This window comes from Bos taurus, chromosome 18 (genome assembly GCF_002263795.3).
Source record: "Bos taurus isolate L1 Dominette 01449 registration number 42190680 breed Hereford chromosome 18, ARS-UCD2.0, whole genome shotgun sequence".
Classification (NCBI taxonomy): domain Eukaryota; kingdom Metazoa; phylum Chordata; class Mammalia; order Artiodactyla; family Bovidae; genus Bos; species Bos taurus.
Genome location: NC_037345.1, coordinates 14448168 through 14454495, shown reverse-complemented (window position 1 = coordinate 14454495; position 6328 = coordinate 14448168).

Genomic DNA, 6328 nt, shown 5'->3' with positions numbered 1-6328 from the left:
TGTCATTGGTTTGACAGAGGAAGAGGTGGCTGCTTCCACAGAGAATTTGAACCATGCTCACTTAAGTCCCCCTCCCCCTGGATTGTTGGGGAAAAAACACAGGGCACAGGCGGTGGGCGCCAGCATCTCCCAGCAGCTTCTGCCACGGGGTCCTGTGTCTTTGGAATTCACAGCCAGCCCTGGTTGGGGGTAGTGGAAAGTTGATCAGGTTAATTTGGAGATTACTTGGAGACCAGAGGGTGCTTGGGTTTCATAGACTCTCAGATCGCAGTATGCAGTTTAGGCTTTGCCATCGCCACCCTGCTGCTTTATGTTTTATTTCCTTTGACAGTTTATTTGGAACTTGGGTCTTAAGGTGATCCTATACGAGATTACAGCTTTGTAAACATAATAAACAAAATAAAGCAAATCCCATAGACTGTGTTTATAATCTGTCTATGGCAGAGGGAAAAACTGAAGCCCTTGTGAGGGTGGATGGGGAGCACCTGGCCTGGCTGGACCCTGAGGGCACAAAACGGATCACAGCCCTGGACACTGAAGTGCAGGCCAGCCAGAGTGTTTCTACATTAACTCCTGTGACACCTGTCCTTTTAGTTTCTGGATACGTTTGAAAGTTGTACAGTAAAGCTGGGTTGCAATGACAAACTACTAAGTCCTACAACACTGAGCGCCTACTCTGTTGCTGGCATCAGATGACTGTGGCATGGGAGTAGGTGCAGGCTTGGAACCCCACCCAGGACTTCGTGGAAGCAGGTGCAGGGCCAGTTCTCAGGGCAAGAGCTGGCCTGGTCAGGGCACATCCCCCACAGCAAATCTGTCAGCAGGTGTGTGAGTGAGAAGGGGCAGCCCCGGAGCCATGTGCAAGCTCAGGAGATGCTGAGGACCAGCCCAGCCCCACCTTTACACACTGCCCCCAGCATCTTCCGCAACCCCCAGGGCTGGCTCTCTCTCCTTCCTCGCTGTGCACCCACCCTGTCCGGTGACCCCTCAGCTCCTTCTTCCAGAACACTCACCCTTGCAGCCCAGCCTCAGTCCCCAGGCTACGGAACATCTGTTGTCACAGAGGCCTGTGCGTGCCCCGGGCTTGCTCCCACGGGCATTCAGAACTGGAGCAAGATGGCAGGGGACCTCCGGAAATCAGATACAGAAGGACACCCACAGGTCTAATGTGGGCATTCCCTTAGGTTTGCAGTCACAGTCAACAGGTTTCTGCTGTGTTGGGCACACTGGGTAGGTGCTCACATCCCCCACTGTAGGTGGGGAACCAAGACCCTGAGTGAATCCGCTGCTCTGGATCACAGTTAGTAGGGGCGGTTTTGGGGTCTGAACCCACGCAGACTGGTCCCAGAACCCGTGCCCTTCCTGATGACTGCTGCGGGAGAGGATGTGTGGAGACTGGTCTGCAAAACACTGAGCACAAGCCCACTCTAGGGTCCGCAGTCACAATCTTACTGTTTACGTATTGTTTGCACATCATGCACTACTTTGGGGCTTCCCTGATGGCTCAGCTGGTAAGGAATCCGCCTGCAATGCAGGAAACACCCGGTTTAATCCCTGGGTTGACAAGATCCCCTAGAGAAGGGAAAGGCCTCCCACTCCAGTATTCTGGCCTAGAGAAGTCCATGGACTGTTGCAGAGTTGGACACGACCGAGCAACTTTCACAGGCACTATTTTAAAATGTCTCTGTGACCTTTGGGACTTGACCTTGGCATGATTAGTGCTTGGTCGGTGAAGGTCTGGTATGCTCACAGCTGCATCACCTTTGGCTCCAGCTAAGCCCTTAAATGGAGAAGGCAATGGCACCCCACTCCAGTACTCTTGCCTGGAAAATCCCATGGATGGAGGAGCCTGGTAGGCTGCAGTCCATGGGGTCGCTAAGAGTCGGACACGACTGAGTGACTTCACTTTCACCTTTCACTTTCATGCATTGGAGAAGGAAATGGCAACCCACTCCAGTGTTCTTGCCTGGAGAATCCCAGGGACGGGGGAGCCTGGTGGGCTGCCGTCTATGGGGTCGCACAGAGTCAGACACGACTGAAGCGACTTAGCAGCAGCAGCAGCAAGCCCTTAAATATGTAGATTCTATGTTGCTGTTTATCACTTAGTCATGTCCAACTCTTGCAACCCCCTGAACTGCAGCCCATCAGGTTCCTCTGCCCTTAGGATTTCCCAGGCAAGAATACTGGAGTGGGTTGCCATTTCCTTCTCCAGGGATCTTCCCAACCCAGGGATCAAACCCAAGTCTCCTGCATTGGCAGGAGGATTCTTTACCCACTGAGCCACCTAGGAAGCCCTTGTAGATTCTATGGAATAGCTCAATACTTTATTTTTATTTTTCACCATGCTGGGTCTTTGTGGCTGCACAAGGGCTTTCTCTAGTTGTGTTGAGTAGAGTCTAATCTCTAGTTGCGTTGCATGGGCTTCTCATTGCAGTGGCTCCTCTTGTTGCAGAGCACACACTCTAGGCAAGAGGGCTTCAGTAGTTGTGGCACACAGGCTTAGTTGCTGTGAGGCATGTGGAGTCTCCCCAGACCAGGGATCGAACCTGCGTCCCCGGCATTGGCAGGTGGATTCTTAACCACTGGACCACTGGGGAAGCACATCCGAAGAGTTTTTGTTTACATGGGTTGTGTCTACAGATATTTACCATATTCTTATCAGAACTGAGAAATCCAAGAAAGTACACTAGTCAGTGTCAGAGGAACATGGTTGTCCTGCGTCATGGACGTGTGCTCAGGAGGAGAGCGAAACAGAGACACAACCTATGGTACCATCAGGAAGAGAGCTGAACTTTGCCAACACCCACAGAGGGTCTTGTGCACCTCCCCCAGGACTCTCTGGAACCTCACTTGCAAGCTAGTGGTCTAAGTCAAACATGGCAATTCTGATGTAACTAGAATTATTTTCCACCAAACACATCTATGAGCATCATACATTTAAGAAGGGAACTTGGATTCGAGATTATTCTTTGGATGGACCTAGAGACTATCTCATGAAGTGAAGTCAGAGACAGAAAAATATATGATACCACTTACATGTGGAATGTAAAATATGACAGAAATGAACTTATTTATAAAACAGAAATAGACTCACAGACATAGAGAAACAGACTTATGGTTACCAAAGGGTTTGGGGGGAGGGTGAGACAAATTAGGAGTTTGGGATTAACATATACACACTACTGTATAAAATACCTTGTAATAACTTATAATGGAAAAGAATCTGAAAAAGAACATGCATATATATGTATATTTGAATAACTTTGCTGTACATTTGAAACTAACAAAACATTATAAATTATACTTCAATTGAAAAAAAAAAAAAAAGACCATTAAAAAACATTGCTCCTTTGGACCCCTCTCCAGCTAAGTACCAAGGAACAATTTGGGGAATTTGTTTTCGTATAAAGTCTTTACTGAATTCAGCATTAGTAAAACGGTCTGAATTTACCACTCTGGAAAAAAAGCATCGTAGTTAGTTGAATAACTGGCACCAGCCAGAGGACTGCTGTCCCAACCACTGTCAGCAGCAGAGCTCAGTTGTGTCCCCAGGGGCAGCTTTCTATGGATGGCGAGGAGCACAGAGATGTCTGTGGCTTTCTCAGAAGTCCAAGGAGGGGGCTGCAGGTGGGTATCATGCCACTGACTGAATGTGGCTGCCTGAGAAAGCTTCTGGCACACCCTTCTCCAGTTACATTATCACAAGATGGTGTGTCAAATCCTGACTATCTGACTGTGAAAGTGTCAACACATTTTTGTGTGTGTGTGTGTGTTTTTGAGGCTGTAATGTTGTCCAGCACACATATCTGGCATCCAATCATTTGCTGAATGAGCATGTGTCCATCTCCCAACTGAACAAGGCCCTCGCCTTCTGCAGGCGGAAATTCATTGTGCAAGTGTAGGACAGTGTGATTAGGGAATGTCTTAGGAAGACTTATTTTTACTCTTAGGCTTCTAGTTGCATTTGTGATGAATTGATTAAAGAAAAAATTACATCATCATATTTTGACTCTTGACATCAAAACTTGTAGGACTACAGGAAAAGTATTGGGTGGAGAGTTTTAAAAATTGGGGGGTGTTCTGATGGCCCCAAGTTCAGGGGCCACAGGAATATCTGAATCCTGCTTTCTGCCACAGTTCCTCCTCCTCTTGAGGTCTGGGGGACAATACAACACAAAGCTCGGAGAACGAAATGGCAACCCACTCCAGTACACTTGCCTGGAAAATCCCATGGTTGGACACAACTGAGCAACACAGAGCTATGGTAACTGGAAAGTGAAACGTGTAATAATTTACTGTGAAATGAACCTGGGTTCCAGATTCTAATGCTGAGAATGCTAGCAAGCTGGGGTCGAGCACAGGGCTGAGGCTGGGCCAGTTGGGCCCAAACCCAGATGCCAGTTCTTAACACAGGGCCCCAGGGAAAAAGAAGAAGGGACGGGCCAGGCTGTGGGCCTGCTCTGACCACTCTGCAATGGAGGGAGGAGTTCCACTGGGCACAGCAGCCCGCCAGTCTCCCAGGCCACACATGGCACGGGGTGTGGGGGGCTGGTGAGTGTGGAAAGGTGATTGGTGCCTTCACTCAGGGAAGAGCCAGGTAGGACGCATCATTTCTTCTCTGGGAGGGCACCCGGCATCACTGGGGGAGCCATGGACTGGCTTGTGTCTGGTCAACTATGAGCTCCACTGGGTTCCAGAGACACAGACACACTGGAACATGAGTGCCTTTGGCAGGAACCTGGTTTTGTTCGTGGCTCAGTACACAGTTCCCAGGTCAGTTCCTGGCAAACAAAGGCCTGAATAAGTGTTTGCAAGGTGAACCTAGAAGCTTTGGGTTGGGGGGTGGACAGGGAGGTATGGGCTCTGGTGCATATACTCAGACAGCAGTATGCCAGATGGCCAACCACAGATGCTGCTGGGGCCAGGCCTTCCTGACTGGGCTTGGGGATGCTCTGGGCTTCTCCCAGAGCTTCTGGGCCAGAACCTTGAGGTGAGCCCAGGCAACTGCTGAAGGAAAGCAGACTTCACAGGCAAGGGCTGGAGAACTGCCCTTTAGGGATCAAGGTCAGGAATTTGTAGATCTGTTTGCTTGGCTGCACAATGTTTGACAAATTGTTGAACTCTTATTGAAATGCCCTCTTCTTGAAACGTCCAATCAAAATTTATTTTCCAATAAAAAACTAGAAGATGTGGCAATGCTGGCTCTGGCAGGCCCCTTCCAACTCCCTAGCCCAGCAGGCGGTTGGCTCCTGACCCCTGTCCCACCACCCTGCCACTGTCCACCTTCTCTAGGTCCCCATCACTCCTCCCATGTCTTTTCTCTGGAACTATTGCGACAGCTTTCCTGCTAGCCCTCTGTCAAGTTCGCACTGTTTTGGCAGTTGCTGCCTCTGACCCTTCACTGCAGGTGCTACTTGCAGGCTGAGATCCAGCCCTGTGCCTGGAGGCCTCCAGGGGTCTGCTGCTGTCCCCCTAGTATTCCATGAGGAGGCCCAAGCATCTCAGACTTAACTGTATAAAATTAAATTCCCAGTTTTGTGACCCAGACCTATTCCTCCCCTTCTTTCCAGCCAATGTTGACTGCATCCCAGACCTGCCTCTTTCTCTCACAGCTCACAAAATCATGCCTACTCTATCTTCAAAACACACTCCAGATGCCACTGTCTCACCAGTCTGAACATCACTGCCACCTCCTCCATGCTTCCATCATCTCCAGAGTGACCCTTTCAACAGTGGGGCCTCTCACCTTCCTGAGACTCTCTGTGGTTTAGTGTTCATTCAGAGTGAAATTTCAACTCTGAATCGAGACTCTTACCAGCCACTTGCCTCATCTCATTTGCTCCATCTTTGCTCTGTGGTTGCTGAGGCTCCTTCCTGTGAGTCCTGGGGTGCTCTTCCCCAATCCACATGCCTTGCTTCCTTTGTGATTCAGCTCAAAGGTGATCTAATCTGAGCCCCTCACTACCCCATATTTAATACAGGCCTTAGAATTGTGCTGGTCTTCCCTCGTGGCTCATAAGGTAAAGAACCTATCTGCAATGAAGGCAAACACAGGTTTAATCCCTGTGTCGGGAAGATCTCTTGGAGAAGGGCAAGGCAACCCACTCCATTATTCTTGCCTGGAGAATCCCATGGACAGAGGATCCTGGTGGGCTATATAGTCCATGGGGTCACAAAGAGTTGGACACAACTGAGGGACTAACATTCATTTTTTCACTTTTAGAATTGTTCCAGGCACATAGTAGGCACTCAAAAGCCCTCAGTGTGCTTTGAATAAATGAGTGCTGTCCCTTGAGCCACCAGGCCTCTCTCTATCTAAAGGAGATGG